Raw genomic sequence first — 16,099 nt, 5'->3', positions numbered from 1 at the left:
AACAGGTAAGGTCACACTACTACTTTAAGCTCTCCATGACTTCCCACTGTACTTAGAAAATAATCCAAATTTCTTAGCAGTGGCCTACCATGCAGTCTAAGCTCTGGCCCCCACCTACCTCTCTTTATCTTTCACCACTCTCTTCTTCCTTGCTAGACCCCAGTTATGTTGGCCTTCTTTCTATTTTTTTGAATATAAGTCCATACAAAGCCTATATGTTCACTATTCCTTTACATAAACAATCTATCCACCTTTTCTGCCTCTGTGTCTTGTTTTGTGTTATTCAGGCCTGAGCATCAATCTAATGTGGTTCTCCTATGAGTCACATCACTTGTTTTATTTCCTTCATTTTACTAATTTTTTGAAATTATTTTACTTATCTGTGTACTTTTTAGTCTTCCTCTGCCTTACCTCTCCATGCTGCAAGAATATAAGTAGGAAATATATCTACATGGTTACCATTAGATCCCTAGGGCCTACAACAGTGCACAACACATAGATACTGAAATATTTGTTTGGTAAAAAGCATTTGTTTAATGAATGAGTAAAGAAAAAACAACAAAGTCTACCTTATTCATTTTAACGCACTATTTTGTTATTGATATTACACAATTGTTGATGGCATTTATCACATGATTGACATTTTTTATAATGTAAAATATTTCAGAGAACAGAAAGCAATAGGATGATCTCTGTATGTAAGTGCCTGGAGGTGTGTAGAGTGACAAGGCAGGCAGGGGTCTCAAAATCTAAGAGGAAGAATAGACAAAAAGAGGGAACAAAAAAGTAAAAATCTATAGCCCTTTATATTCTCAAGTTATGACGCAGACTGAGGCTAGTTGAAAATCTATTAGAACTGCCCTAACTGGTTTGGCTTAGTGGATAGAGCATCAGCCTGCAGACTCAAGGGTCCCAGGTTCGATTCCAGTCAAGGGCATGTACCTTGGTTGCGGGCACATCCCCAGTGGGGCGTGTGCAGGAGGCAGCTGATAGATATCTCTCTCTCATCGATGTTTCTAACTCTCTATCCCTCTCCCTTCCTCTCTGTAAAAACTCAATAAAAATATATTTAAAAAATCTGTTAGAACTAACAATCCTTTTATCCTGGGGCTGTTATGGAGGGTGGATTCCTTGGGTTTGGAACTCGGCTTTAAAACCAGGACAAGTAGCTCACTCTAGTTGAAACTAAGAGCTTTATCCCTTGCTATTATATTTTCCATACCTTCTACTTCTTCCTATCTACTTCTAGAAGTAAAAGCCCTTAGGAAACTATGAAATAGCATTCTTGGTTTTGAAAACAGGAGAGAGAACCTATAAGACTGTTCTGTTCTTCCATGGAATTGGGAGAAGAGCAAGTAGGTAACATGAGAAAGTGATTAGGAAAGGTAGAATCAAGGAAGAAGAGGAAGGAGAAGATCAGAATCTCTGTCTTTAACTAGCTATTGAGTTCATTAGCATTGTGTTGGAGGAGGCCAGCAAGAGGACATGATTGCCCCATTGACCCTTGAGCAGGACTTGAAATGGGAGACTCTGTACCCCCTCTCCCATCTCTAGAATGTTCCATCCACAGTTCCCATAGCCAGAGCCTTTTCAAAAACACAACCTTCAGAGAGTAATGTATTATTGAGACCATTGGGATGTTATTCATGACTGAAACCAGTTAAGGGCTCTACATAAGCTTTTAAGATTCTGGTAGGTGGGTGCAGAAATTTACTCATTTTGTTGTTGCCCAAGATAAGCCAAGATGAGCCTCATATTTAAATTAAAGAACTCACAATTATGTATGACTGGAGTAAGTGTTCTTTGTTCAGGAAAATAAAAGTAAGACCTCATGTTAGCCTTTCTATTTTTATTCCTTTTTTTTTTTTTTTTTTTTTTTTTTTTTTTTTTTACAAAGGAAGTCTATCCTGGGTTCGGTTTGTTTATGGAATATATGTAGCTATTAGACTCAGTAATACCAATTTCCTGTCATTTTCATTTTCTTCCCCTATTACTGTTATGGAAGGATTGCATGGTGAAATCTCTCCATTGCTAGTGGGAGTCGGGTTCTTGCAATATCTGAGAAAAAGAATTATCTAGGACTCACACGGCAGAATGACTTTTATTTGTGTGAAGTTATATCCCTTGGTTTTCAAAGTCACATTTCCCTTAATCCAGTCCTGGGAAAGGTGCAGCTGGGGCTTTAGTAAAGCTAGATGAACAGCCAGTGTCCAGAGTTTCCATTCCATGGTGGAAATGAGTCCAGCAGAGTATCAGGTTCATTGTAATTTATTGGTCCATGGTGTGGGCCCCACACACTGGGCTGTGGGCCAATCCAGGGGAGCGTACCCCGTGCAACAGAAGTATCCAAGAGAGAAATTCCCTTTGTTCGGGAGTTAAGTTTCTTAGATTTTGCACCCTTACAGTGGCCACTCCTATTCTGGCCAATGACTGACTCCTTGGTGTGTTGACAGATGAGCACTTTCCCCAGCTCCCAGACCTTACTGAGTATTCCTAGAACATTCAGCCTCACTTTTACTCTCTTTCTAATTAATAACCAGGTTATTACAATGGTATCATTACCGCTAATCTTCTGCCACTGCCCAAGCCCTGGATTTGCTCATGACTGATATGGAAAAAGAGGACTGGAGTTTTGTTCTAAAGAAGAGGAAATGCCAAAAGAAAGAGAAATCTGATATAATTAGAAGAGTATTCTTCTGATTACCTATGTATAGCTGTGTGTGTGTGTGTGGGTGTGGGTGTGGGTGTGTGTGTTGGGACAATAGAAAGTAAGAGAAAGATGTATATGAAACGTATGTACTATATATGCATGTACGTATTTCAATGATATTATTGGAACTCAAGAATTCCATTGCTAAAATAATTTTCTATGCTGAGCGTGGGTACCTATTTGCATTTGTTTTTCATAATTATTTCCACAATATGTTTTACAAGTAAATATAGAAATAGCTGGCTTATTCCTACCACCCACCTAGTACAAAGAAGGAAATAATACATATTTAATGTTTTCTTCACTTTATTTTCTAACAAATTATAATATCACAATATCAAAATGATATCCAACTTAGTATTCTGTACCTGCATTCAAACACCATGGTTTTTTAATAGAAAATTGACACCCTTTATGCAAATTAAATGGTCAAATATAAGGTGAATGGCAAATTATAACTGTTATTCGAATCAATTTGCATATGAATGGCCCTTAGAAAACTTATTTTAAGAGAAATATTTGGTAAGTACATGTGCTATCTATAAATCATTTTGTTTGGGATGACTCCATCTCCACAACCATGCCAGCATCTCTGGAATCAAAAATAAAACCTCGAAGTTTTTTAAAGTATAATTTTATTGGTTTTTAAAGAGAGAAGAAGGGAGAGGGAGAGAGAAAAACATAGATGTGTTCTGCTGCCTCTTACACACCCCCTAACAGGATTGAGCTCGCACCTCGGGCACGTGCCCTGACCTTTCCATGCACAGAATTATGCCCAACCAGCTGAGCCCCACCATCCAGGGCCAAAGCTTCAAAGTTTTGTTTGTTTGTTTTGTTGTTTTTAAAGCAAGTTCACTTTATTACAGTTTAGTGCTTTCATAAAATAAATATCATAGAATATCAAGCAGACAGTGAGGGACAGCATGCTGTGCAGAGCGTGTACTGAGCTCCAGTGGAGGTGGGGCTGGAGAGGGACAAGGGGTTCCCTACATCCCTTCAGAGTTCCTACCATTCCCCCTGCCCTCTCTCCACCTACAACTATGGGACAGTCACACTTATCTGACGTGTGTCTACCCTTCAAAGATTTTGATAGGCTCTTCGTCACTCCCAGTCCCTTAGTTACCCATTTAGTAAGTTATTTGCTTTAATGGTACTTGTAGGACAAAAGTGTCCACTAATAACCTCGCTGTAGACTCAGACTATCAACACATGGTAAATTACTGAGTATCATTCTCCTTTAAGAGAATCACTGAATCACAATTGTTTTAAAAAGCTGTGTTTTTCTTAATTATGCATTAGATCCATGTTCTCCATATGAGAAGTATAGGGGCTTGGAATGAAAGACACATAATCCCAAAAGCTGAAGGTTGAAATATCACATTTTTGGTTTAGGTACAAAGAATCTAATGAAGTTCTTCTCTCACCAATTTAAGAAACATTGCTTTTTGTCCGGCTGGCGTGGCTCAGTGGTGAAGTGTCGACCTGTGAACCAGGAGGTCACAGGTTGATTCCCAATCAGGGAACGTGCCTGGGTTATGGGCTCGATCCCCGTGTGGGGGCGTGCAGGAGGCAGCCAGTCAATGATTCTCTCTCATCATTGATGTTTCTATCTCTCTCTCCCTCTCTCTTCCTCTCTGAAATCAATAAAAAATATATTTTTTAAAAAAGAAACATTGCTTTTATTTTCAATATTCATATTAAAATTCGTATGTTATTTAAATTTTTATTATTTAATTCAATAATAATATCTCTTGATGTTTAATATATTGCATAAAATAGTAAAGAAGTCTTTAATAAAATGGATGAATAGATACCTAATTTATAATTATCTGAGAAAATTCTTTGAAGCCTAAAGTGAATGTGGACCCAGAAAGAGAATGAAGGATGGGATGTGAGTGTGTAATATGCCTGCATGCTTCATATTGGCAGAATCTGATCTGACATAGCTAACTTGGCCAGAAGCACAAAATTACCAAAAAGGCAGCTATAATTTCATTCTGCATAAAAAGATAGATTCTCTGTTCTAAGATCATGCTGCTAATTTCCCGCTTGCTGCTGGGGTGACTGTGTTAATGGTTCAAGGCAAATATGTCACTTTTCCTCAAAACACTATTTCAAACACATGCTGTGCTAATAGAGATCCAGTAAGTATTGTCACCTTCCCATGCAACATTCAAGCCAAAAAAAACAAAAACACACACACACAAAACTGCACATTAAATCTAAAAAAAAAGTACCTCCATATGATACAAAAATGTTTTAAGAACTTGCCTAAAAAGTCATTTATCAATAGAAGAAATTCCAAATTCAATTCCTTAATTTATTTTTATGAAACTAAAAATGTTTCATTCATACCGGATATTACTATTTATTTAAAATTCAAGCTTTATTTAGCAGAACCGGGTGCAATGCAACTATACTGTTCTCTTAAAAGATGGTAGATGGCTCTAGCCAAATTGGCTCAGTGGATAGAGTGTTGGCCTGCAGACTGAAGGGTCCTGGATTCCTGTCAAGGATACATGTCCAGGTTGTGGGCTCAGTCCCCAGTAGGGTGAGTGCAGGAGGCAGCCTGCTGGGTTAGTTTCCTTCCACGTCCCACGTGGAGTAGGGTTCGGTATCTGAAAGAGGAGCCGCACAACAAATGAGAAAAAAAGACACGAGATAATTTGGAAATGTTGGGGAGCCAGGCGGGCAAATCCAACTCAAGGAGAGAGAGACTTGCCCTGATGCTCTGGGATGCTCTGGCCGCTCCAACCTTTTATTTGGTCTGGGGTAGCCCTAGGGTAAGGAGGTTGGTCTGGGGTAGCCCTAGGGTAAGGAGGTTGGTCTGGGGTAGCCCTAGGGTAAGGAGGTTTCAATGACACACAGATTAGGTTATAACATGACCCTTAGGCAATTTACATGATTAAAGGTAGGGAGGTTGCTTCAGCTATCATTGTCTAGATTAACTGGGTGGTATCTAGATTAACTGGGTGGTACACAGCCCTGACCTTTGCTAGGGCTTCAAGGTTACTAACTTTTGGGGTCTCTGTCTATACTCGGCTAATGAAGACAGTAAATGGTTTCCAGCAGCAGCCAATCAGTGATTCTCATCACTGATGTTTCTCTCTCTCTCTTCCTCTCCTTTCCTCTCTGAAGTCAGTAAAAATATATTTTAAAAGAGATGGTAGATGAACATGAAGAAAATGTACATGATACATTATCTCTATATTAAATGCATTGGTCCCTTTGGCTCAGCTTGCATCTTCTGATCATCTCCTGTGCCAAAAGCATAGCAGGCAGTCTTCATCACAGGCAAAAAATGAAGAGGGTCAAGGCATAAACACTCATATCAATAATATAAGATAGGATATGATGAGTACTGTAGTACAGACACAAAATATGGTGGGGACAACTAGAAAGATAATAATTCCTTCTCTGCATATTAAGATGGCTTCATTGAGGAGATGTTAATTGTTCTGGCCCTAAGGAATGGGTAGAAAGAATGCTAAGGCAGAGAAAAAGGGGTGAACCAAAATATCATTTATAAAAGAGAGTGTGGCCCTGGCCAGTGTGGCTCAGTTGGTTAGAGCATCATCCCATACACCAAACGGTGGCAGGTTTGATTCCCCATAGGGCACATACCCAGGTTGCAGGTTCAGTTCCTGGGCAGGACACATGTGGGAGGCAATCAATTGATGTTCCTCTCACACAGTTGTTTCTCTCCCCCTCTCCATTTCTCTCTCTAGAATCAATAAAATTCTTAAAAAAAAAAAAGTGTGTGTGTGTTTAAGATATGGTATGAGTGTAGGGCACAAGAGAAAATAGTTGGAGATCAATTTGAAATGTAGAATGAGGATGCATTTTAGAATTATAGAAGAGAATCTTAGAAAGATGGAATAGAAGCAACAGACTGAAGCCACTGAACACTATGCTAAATACTTCAGTGTTTTTTTATATAGACAACAGTAAGGATTTTTGAGCTCCATATGTGATTTATATAGCATTATCAGAACTGTGTGTTAAGGTAAGTGTTTCACAATTGTGTTCACACAGGACCAAGATTGTATTATACAGTAGCTCTGTATTTCTGGCTACCTTTTCAACCTCAGCATTAGAAGAAAATATTGGTGTAATATAAAAAGATATTTTGAAAAAACAACCAGTTATCTAATTTGAATCCAAAATGGTGGATATGAAACACCTTCATTTGAAATAACTAAATGATTGAGATACGACAGGTATTTTTATTGCTTATTTAATTTTGCTTCTGTAGATATATTCACAAAATGTGTTTGAAGACAATTTGAATGTGCTGGGTGGTTTTATGATTGCAATATCCAAGTAACATTTTTGCCGTTTCAGATGATGGTGCCTGTCAATTAACTGAACAATTGTGGTAAGTGAGTTTTTCGCCTCTCAAATCTGCATAGAATGTCGTTTCCTTCTAAGATTCCAAAAGGTTTATGTTGTCTACAGAACCTATAAAAATGTGTACAATTAAATGGACTGAACGTCAGCATGTCTTAAAGGAGGCTGCATTTTTTCCCAAGGATGTAACCCTCTCCTTTTTAATGTCTTTCTTTCCTTTTTTTCTGAACTGAGCTAAGATTGAACATTAGAAAGTCTCAGGTACCTGTACCCCAGGAGTCTAGTCTGTTTCCCAAACGTTCTCCATTTCACGTGGGCCATCAGCTTGCCCAGGGATGGCCCTGAGAACACACCCAATGGTCACACCATCAAAGGTGGCACAGTGTCTTTTTTAAGTAATTTACAGTTCTGTAGAAGTTTGGAAAGGGGAAGCTAGTGTTTCTCTCTTTGCTCTTCTCATTGTGTGGAGGTGTTGACGATCATGGTCATGATGTACATCCAGGTTGATTTTCATTTTCTGGTTTCTTAGGTGATTATATTTAACTTAATTTTAATTGAATTATCATAGTGGGAAGCAGAAATTTAAAGGCAATTTTCTTGCTTTGTTATAAATGTGCTGTGGTTCTGCTTCTTTGGGGGACTTCTATTGGGTAAATTTCCATGTGGAAGAGGGAAACATGTCATTAAATATTGTGGAAAATCGTTATATTGGTAGTAATAAAATATATGTAGCAATGGTGTGCTGAAGGAAGAAAGGAAGTAAGGAAGACTGGCTTTTCCTCTGGGCAATCCATTTGTCATTTTAAGGTGTTTTGTTTCTTCTCATTTTTAATTTTTTTTAAAAAAAGAGAAAATTTATTTTTCAACTGGATTATGTCAAGGGAGATGTTTGTTCACAGATGTTTCACTTATTCAAATTCCCAACCAAAATCTCTATCAATTAAAAAAGTAATATTGTTAGTTACAGTATAAGTGGTTATAAGAAATATTTTATAGTATTTATATTGATAGTGAAATGCCCAGTCCTTACTGGCACAAATGATTTTTGTTTTGGCTATAATTCTTACAAGAAGCAAAAAAACAAAAAGAATTTATTTCTTAAGTAACTAATTGCCTTCTATTATGATTATTTATTAAACACTAAGATGAATGGGTGCTGTTGGTATCTCTCTAGTTCATTTTTTGAGAATCCTTTTATCTCTATCAGGGAATAATAAACTCAACACATTTGTGTGTTTGCAGTGCTGGGAACTGGTATTGCATGGACTCTCTTCACATTGTCAGACTTATAAGGAGACTTCGTGTCAGGTTGTTCCTCCTTTTACTACCTTGAGAGTTTCTAGTCTCGAGTAGCTGAGAGAAAGTGTTACCATTTTTCTCTCTTATTCAAATTTAATAAGGAAAACCGTGTGAAAGGGTGACTTAATATAGCATAGACTAGAGTGCTTGGTAAAATAAGAGATGGCCAGAGTGGGACGTGGTTAGGAAGAGGATAACAAAAGTTTGGAGGCACAAGAGAAGTTTACAAGAGTTTGTATAAAAAGGAGGAATGGACAACTGTATGAGATGCTGTGTGGGATGTTATTTAGGGAGGAGCAAATGTTGGAGAAAAAATGGGTTTGCTGCATATTCTATTAGTGCTTTTCAAACCTTAATGTGTCTAGGGATCACCTGGCCATCTTGTTAAAATGCACATTCTAATTTATGGGTCTGCAGTATGGCTCCAGAACCTAGATTTTTATAAGCTTCTCAGTGATGTCAAAGGGGCCGGTCCAAGGAGTACACTGTAAATAGCAAGACACTACATAAATAAACCTTTCTTTTTGCATTCTATTCAAGGAATTTCTGTCATTTCCAGCATTTGATTTGATTTTCAGTGCTCTTATTTTACTGTGTTAAGAATGATCTTAAGATTAGAGAAAAAAATGCCCAGTTTTAGTTCAGCCACACACCAGAAGAAGTGGGTCTTGTTAGCTTCCAACATCTGTTTTCCTTCTTTGAATGGTTTAGTCTCTATTATTTTAGAGAACACAAAGCAATAGCCAGTCATTGCACATACTTATGAGGTATCATGCCTATTTTAAATGTTTTACATATATTATATAATTTATCCTCACAACTTCATATTAAAGGTACCGCTATTATATCCATATCATAAATGGGAAAACTGAGACACGGAGAGTGTGTTACTTGCCCAAAGTCTATATTACAAACTGAAAAAAAGTATATTTTTTTTCACACTGAGACCTGTTATTCAATACTAGCTCTCCCTAAGGATCCTAATTAAGGTTCCCACTTTGAAATTTCTTTTCCACAGGAGTGGCAATATTATTGCTTCCCTTTATAGCCATAATCTCAAAAAGTTGGTTTTTAATTTATTCTTTCTGGGTTTCAGAAATTATCTTGGAGAAATTAACAAATGCATTAGTATACACATGCTACATACTTTCCTGGACTAATTCCTATAATTGCAAGGAATAAAACATTTTAATTTTATTTTTTCTCTTATGTCAGTTTTAGCATGGCATGTTTAAGACCTTCCTGTTAAAATGCAATTTTTGAATCTTGTTTCTTCATAAATCTCTATATGAGAACATGCCTATGCCTGAAAACTAGTTTTGCAATGAATTCTTGGAAACATTTACTATTGCCTTTCTGTAATACCTGATCGATGCTTAAAACTAAGCTAACCATGCATTCTGGTTTACTTGGGAAGTGACAATGCATGTCTGTTTTCCCAATGTAATTATTCATATATGTAAGTATATTATTAATAATACTATATACTCTTACTTTCAAAAGTGTCTCAAAAGCGTTTAGCATGGCAATATATTTTATGTTCACCTACGTAAAGCAGATACGTTATATTTACAGAAAGTCTTTACCCAAAGTGTAAAAGGAAGAAAGATAAAGATGCCCTCATGTTATTTTAATTTAAAAATAGATCAATTAAAATCCAGAGGGGAGAAAAATAATACATGCTCACAAAAATGAGTCCCACTAGGCTCCACCTATCCTTTTGCTTGCTTAATAGAAATTCACTCAACAAATCTGATAAAGCAACCTGAATTATTAAAATAACTGATCTTTGCTAGAAAGTATAAAACCTTTATTAACACTATTGCCTATAAGCACATACTGAAAATATTAGAAAAGCAGTTGCTGAAATATTGCATTCCATTTACCACTGCACCTAATTCATTCAAATGCCAGCCTTGTCTTTGGCTATGCTGGCTAGAGAAAGAAAAGGCACACTCCCCGTCATCCTCAGCTCCGGCACTCACACCCCAGGCCCTTGGTACCTCCAGGCCTTGAATGAGCGCACAGCCTGGATGCCCTGCTAGTTCTCATCTTAGTTCTGTTAGGACACAAATTCATGAAAGGCCCAACCTGTCAATGTCACATAAATAGTTGTTTTTTTTTTCCCTGTCTCCCTTTAGATCAGCGGTTCTCAACCTGTGGGTCGCGATCCCTTTGGGGATCGAACGACCTTTTCACAGGGGTCGCCTAAGACCATTGGAAAACACGTATATAATTACAAATTGTTTTTGTGATTAATCACTATGCTTTAATTATGTTCAATTTGTAACCATGAAAATACATCCTGCATATCAGATATTTACATTATGATTCATAACAGTAGCAAAATTTCAGTTATGAAGTAGCAACGAAAATAATTTTATGGTTGGGGGTCACCACACCATGAGGAGCTGTATTAAAGGGTCGTGACATTAGGAAGGTTGAGAACCACTGCTTTAGATGAAGGCAATATCCTCTGTGCTGGGCCGCAGCAGCCTGAGACCGCCCCTTAGTTCCCTTTTACTTCATAGTATTCTGAAGAGTATGTTATGAGGCAGGCCTATAACCTGCTTCCTGCTTTGGTGTGTGTGTGTGTGTGTGTGTGTGTGTGTGTGTGTGTGTGTGTGTGTGTGAGAGATTCAGAGGGCCTAATTAAGAAATGAATGTAAAACATTAATCACAATATTTGTGTGAATATTTTGCATACAGAGGTTTTAATTGTTAGGAAATTAGAAAAGGTTTTCATTTTTCTAATAATTTGCTATTAAAACGCATTTTACTGCAACTCGTTCCACCATCCCTCCCCAGATGCTTGTAACCACTGCTATAAAATGTCTCTTAGTCTTCAGAGTGGCTGGCGGCTTTCTCATTGGACTGAATCATCTCCCAGGTTCTCACTACCACCCGCTGGGAAGTCTCTAGTAAGACTGTTGCAACTACCACTCATTTCCCCACAGGTAGTTTTCCTCTTCTGTCCCTTTTGTTTGCCTGGGGCTTCTCTCCGGAAATACATGGCTGGGTCTGCCAGGGAGACTTGGAGACCTTGCTTCAGTGCCACACCTCTTTGTTTCAATGCCAGGCAGATTAGCAGGCCTGTAACCCTCGGGGATGAATGCCTGTGTGGTACCCGAGCCCCGAAGGTGCCTGCCAGAGGTTCTCAGACTTCCTCTCAGTCACTGAGACAGGATTAAGGTTTCTAGAAGGTTGTCTTTTGATAACTTCGTCATTGCAAATGAATATTGGAAATTGTCTTTGTAGTTAAGCCTTTAAAAGAGGGCCCATGTAAATCCATCCCAATGATGCTCAGGACAGAAGCGCTTCCCCCCCCCCTTTTTTTTTTTAAGCTGGAAGTGTAAAATTTTCCCTTAGATTAGTTATTTCTTATAAGGCAAAGAAGGCCACGTTGTGCTCCTGAAATCTCTTAAGACAGCTATTCCAGAAACGAATGGATACATGTACAATGAGGCTCCTAGTAGGTGGTCACAATTGTTTTATTCGACAGCACATTTTAAAAGCTCATACAAATGGAATCCCAGGTTAAATTGTACCACTGCCATTTACTTTCCGTGTTCTCTGGACCACTCACTTTCATTATGAGGCTGTGTCTTCAAATGAGAAGTGGAAATCCAAAGTGATGTTCTCTTCAATGATGTTAAATGGGTTAACCTAAATAAAACACATAGGAAGGTGCTTGCTTGATGACTGTTTCCCTCAGCCAGCACACAGGGAAGAATCATTCTCCTTGTCCATATTCACTTTCACTGCGTTTTGTCATCTGGGCACACACATACACAAACACAGCCTAGTCACAGGGCAGCGAGAAGCCCTGTGGGGTGAAATATGTGCTCAAGGAAAGAACTTAAAACCTCATTTCACACACTTTCCTGAACATATATGTGAAAATATTGGTTTGCTATGATTACTGATTTATGTTACACTTAAAGCAAAGACAGAATCTGTAAGCATTTTGAGCTATTTCCCTGAGATTGTCTAGAACTTCTTTTTCCTCTCATTTTTTTGCACTTCCCTCTCACTTGTTCCACCTCAAGGGACTATGTCTGAAGGCTGTTGATCAAAGGGAGAAAAAATATCTCTCTACCTGGGGGAAAATTGTGGAGAGTAAACATTTGACTGAAACCTCTGGCTGTCTTCACAGTGTTTGTGAGTCCAAATGAAAATGGATGAAAATGCCAAATAATTTTAAGGCTTTCAGACATGGGGATGCTTGTTAAAGGCAGAACATGTGGACTCATTATTCTTTTTAAGTCGATATTATGTGTACATTGTGGCATTATGTTGAAGACCTGTGTTGGAAGACTTCAAGAAATAGCTTGAGTCAGGAAATAAAATTCCTATCATCGAGATAGCACCTGAGGAGAAAAAGAGTAAATGCTTCAAAATTTGAAATACTGTGTTTAGAAAAATGATATATTGAATGCATGAAAGTTCAATACATTTTGAGGGTTACTCTGAGCAGTTTTTAAAATTATGTGCGAGCTTCAGGACCCATGATTGTTTCAGAGACTTTATTTTTTAATGCCACATCCAATGCGGAAATTGTTTTTCCAAAATCATCAAATAGAAACACCACTGAAAATCTGAAAGAAATAGTGAAGTACGAAAAAATTAGTGATGAAAAAATTAATCCTACTGGCAAGTCCCAACAGTAGTACTTAGTGATAAAGGAGTTCATTTTATTGTACATTATTGGCAAACAACCTATACCTACAAGTTACAAGAAATAGTAACAACCAAGGTGAAAAAGCAATTAATTTTAAAATGTCAAAGAACCTACTTATTTATTTTCTAGGAGATAGCTTAATTAGAAAAGTTGTTACAAGTGCCAAGACCCTGAAGACATATATTTTACAAGTTAAATGGCAATGTTGTGGATTCTTACCGAGAGAACTCAAAGGCTCAGCTTCAGCATACCAAGCGATCAGTGCTGGGTTCATACATGATGTGTCTACATTGGATAAGCTCTTTGGATGGAGCTGTTTGAGCCACAGAAATGCCTGCTCTATCAATCTTGGTCCTTGATTGACCATAATGAGTTGAACACCCTTGCTGACTGACTTCAGGACTCTAGAATTGTAGCATGAGAGAGAAATAAATATTTATTTGATACTTGGACCCAGTTGTTACTGTAGCATAACTTAGCCTATTTTGACTAAGAAATACAATTAAAGTCCCTCCTTAAAGCTTTTGATAACTTCTTCATAAAAATAAATGTATACAGGAAGCAAGGAACAGACTGATGAATCTCAGAGGGAAGTGGGAAGAAGGGGCTGGAAGAGATTAATCGAAGAACTTATATGCATACATGCATAACCCAGGGACACAGACAATAGTGCCTTGAAGGCCTCAATGGGGGGAGGGGGGGTGCAGGTGCTGGTGGAGGGAGTCAATGGGGAAAAAAGGGAACATCTGTAATATTTTCAACAGTAAAGATAAATCTAAAAATAAATCTAAGCATAAGTATAAAAAATGCCAGTATCTAAATTTGAAATATACCCTTGGCCAAGTCTTTTGATTTAACAATGTATTACTTACTTAAGACTTTAAGAACTCATAGCAGGAACAGGAGAAATCTTAGTTATACCATTTTTTTTTTTTTGTAGTTCAGTACTCCATAAATACAGTATTTCCATTGTCTTCATTATTCAATTCCTGAGAGGATCGTTATAAACCAATATTGTATTTTGTGAGGGTTAGCTTGTATAATATTAGGTAATCTACTCTGTACTCTTACTTTATGTAAATGATAATATTTGCAATATCCCTAAAAGCAATATCCCAGTGCCGGTACCACTGCAAACCTCTCTCCCTGTGAAGTCTTACTCTTCCAACAGACACTTCTTTCACTGACGCATGGCCTCCAGACTAGAGGCTTGTCTCAATCTGAATATAAAATATTAGGTTTTTTCAATTCTCTTTACATTAAAAAAAAAAATTCTCATATTCACCCCCCCCCAAAAAAAAAAAAAAGTTCACAAAACATGGCAGTGCCTCCTTCAAATACTCAGGATGATTAAGAGTGAGTCATTTAAGTTATCTGGTTTTCTTATCCTACATTTGCTGAGTTGTGTTAATATTTTTTACAGTCATTTTATCCGAGTTTCCTTAAAGATATACTTGTATCTTCAGGAGACACACTCAGGTTGAGAAGACTCTTTAGGTTCTTTAAACTTCCCGGCATTTAATTATTTTGTAACCAGAATCTCAAATATTTATCACGTGTTTAATGTATATCAAGCATTTGGTCCATTGGGAAGTATAGGCATTTGGTCCATGCGAAATAACGAAAATTAAGGAATTTTTCTTATCTTCAGAGAGTTTATAATCTAGACGGGGATTCATGCCAGAAATATATGAAAGTTATATACTAGCACAAGATTCTGAATCATGTCAAATCACAAAGGAAAAATATTAGCACTGTGTAAAAGTTATTTTGGCCTAAAAATGCAATTCTCCAATTCTGGAAATACAGAAACAATGTGGTGAAGACTCGGGAGGGAAATATAAAAGCATCCTCAACTATTAAAAGAATCACTGTGCCGGATGACTTGTAAACACATTTCAAGTTCAAGTGAAGGAGGTGCACTGTTCTTAAAGGTTAAAACCTTTTTGAAATTGTGCCGAATAGGCACTATCCCACTGTCTCTCATCTATAGCCACTTCTCTCACTTTTCTAGCCAAACTCTTCTTTAGCTTGAGATTTTTAAAAAAAAAAACAACCCGTATTTAGTTTTTCCTCATGTGTAGATCTGAAATTTGGTCTCCTTACCTGTTTATTGGAATTTGCTTAATATCTATTGAGGTGAGATTGCTGAGATAACTACTGAATACTAAAGAATGTATATTGTGAACATTATATTCTGTGTATAATGTGATGTTTCAGTGGAGGCTGGCTTTCTTTTTCCATCCCAAGTCTGTGCGGAAAATTATCTACTACTTCATAATGAGAGATGCAAAGGATTCTATTTCAGTCTCAGGCCTGTTAAAGGCTTCTGAATATGACTCTATTAATTTTCCTTCCTTTTAAGATTAGATTCATTTTCAAGACAGAGACTGTTTCATTTTATATCTTAAAGCTTTTTGGTGTTTAGCAAATGTTTCTCTTCACTAAATGCCAATTTCAGTAAGATATCAGTAATTAAATACCTACTGTCAAATTTCTTTTAAGCTATGCAATGAGTTTGGGCTCATAGTTGAAATTTAATTCCTGGTACAAACAACTATTTAATTCAATGCATTTCATCAAATAGTTGCATGCATATTGTAATTAAACAGATAACTTGATTAATAAGGGGAGGTTTGGAGACTTGGAAGAGAATGATAATGCTTAGAGCCATGCCCAATGAAAGATGAAAATGATCCCCAATGTGACTTTCTCACGTCTGTGCCTTATTTTTCTTTATGCATGAATTGCCTTAAAAGATTCTTGGTAAATTCGGCCATCCCCTCAACAGGTGGTGACTTTCCTCCAGTTACTAGGCTTTGAGGTCTTTAACCTGGGGGAAAAAAATCTAAACTCTCTCTTACATTAAAGCCTTCTAAGATTTTGTCCAGATGAAATATGTCATCATTATTTCCTCTTACGTACCTAACCTATTGTCCTCTGTAGCAGTAAGGCTTCTCCAGAGAGAAGAACCAATGGGAGATTGTATGTTTTATATGGTTCACATGGAGGCCTAGAAGTCCCATTGTCTGCCACCTGCAAGATGGAAAGCCTGTGGT

The 16,099-nt window shown here is 37.4% G+C and overlaps 1 protein-coding gene across 1 annotated transcript in view; it reads left to right on the top strand.

Annotated features, from left to right (window-relative positions):
- PTPRD (protein tyrosine phosphatase receptor type D) overlaps nucleotides 1-16,099 on the top strand; it is a 1,393,726-nt gene that overhangs the window by 378,022 nt on the left and 999,605 nt on the right. The window contains exon 4 of the mRNA XM_036331134.1: nucleotides 7,055-7,088. The gene's annotated coding sequence lies outside the window, so the exon portion shown is untranslated. The remainder of the gene's footprint in view (nucleotides 1-7,054; nucleotides 7,089-16,099) is intronic.

Source organism: Myotis myotis, unplaced genomic scaffold (genome assembly GCF_014108235.1).
Source record: "Myotis myotis isolate mMyoMyo1 unplaced genomic scaffold, mMyoMyo1.p scaffold_m19_p_12, whole genome shotgun sequence".
Taxonomy (NCBI): domain Eukaryota; kingdom Metazoa; phylum Chordata; class Mammalia; order Chiroptera; family Vespertilionidae; genus Myotis; species Myotis myotis.
The sequence above is the reverse complement of the archived record's forward strand: the minus strand, read 5'-3'. Positions and strand labels throughout refer to the sequence as shown.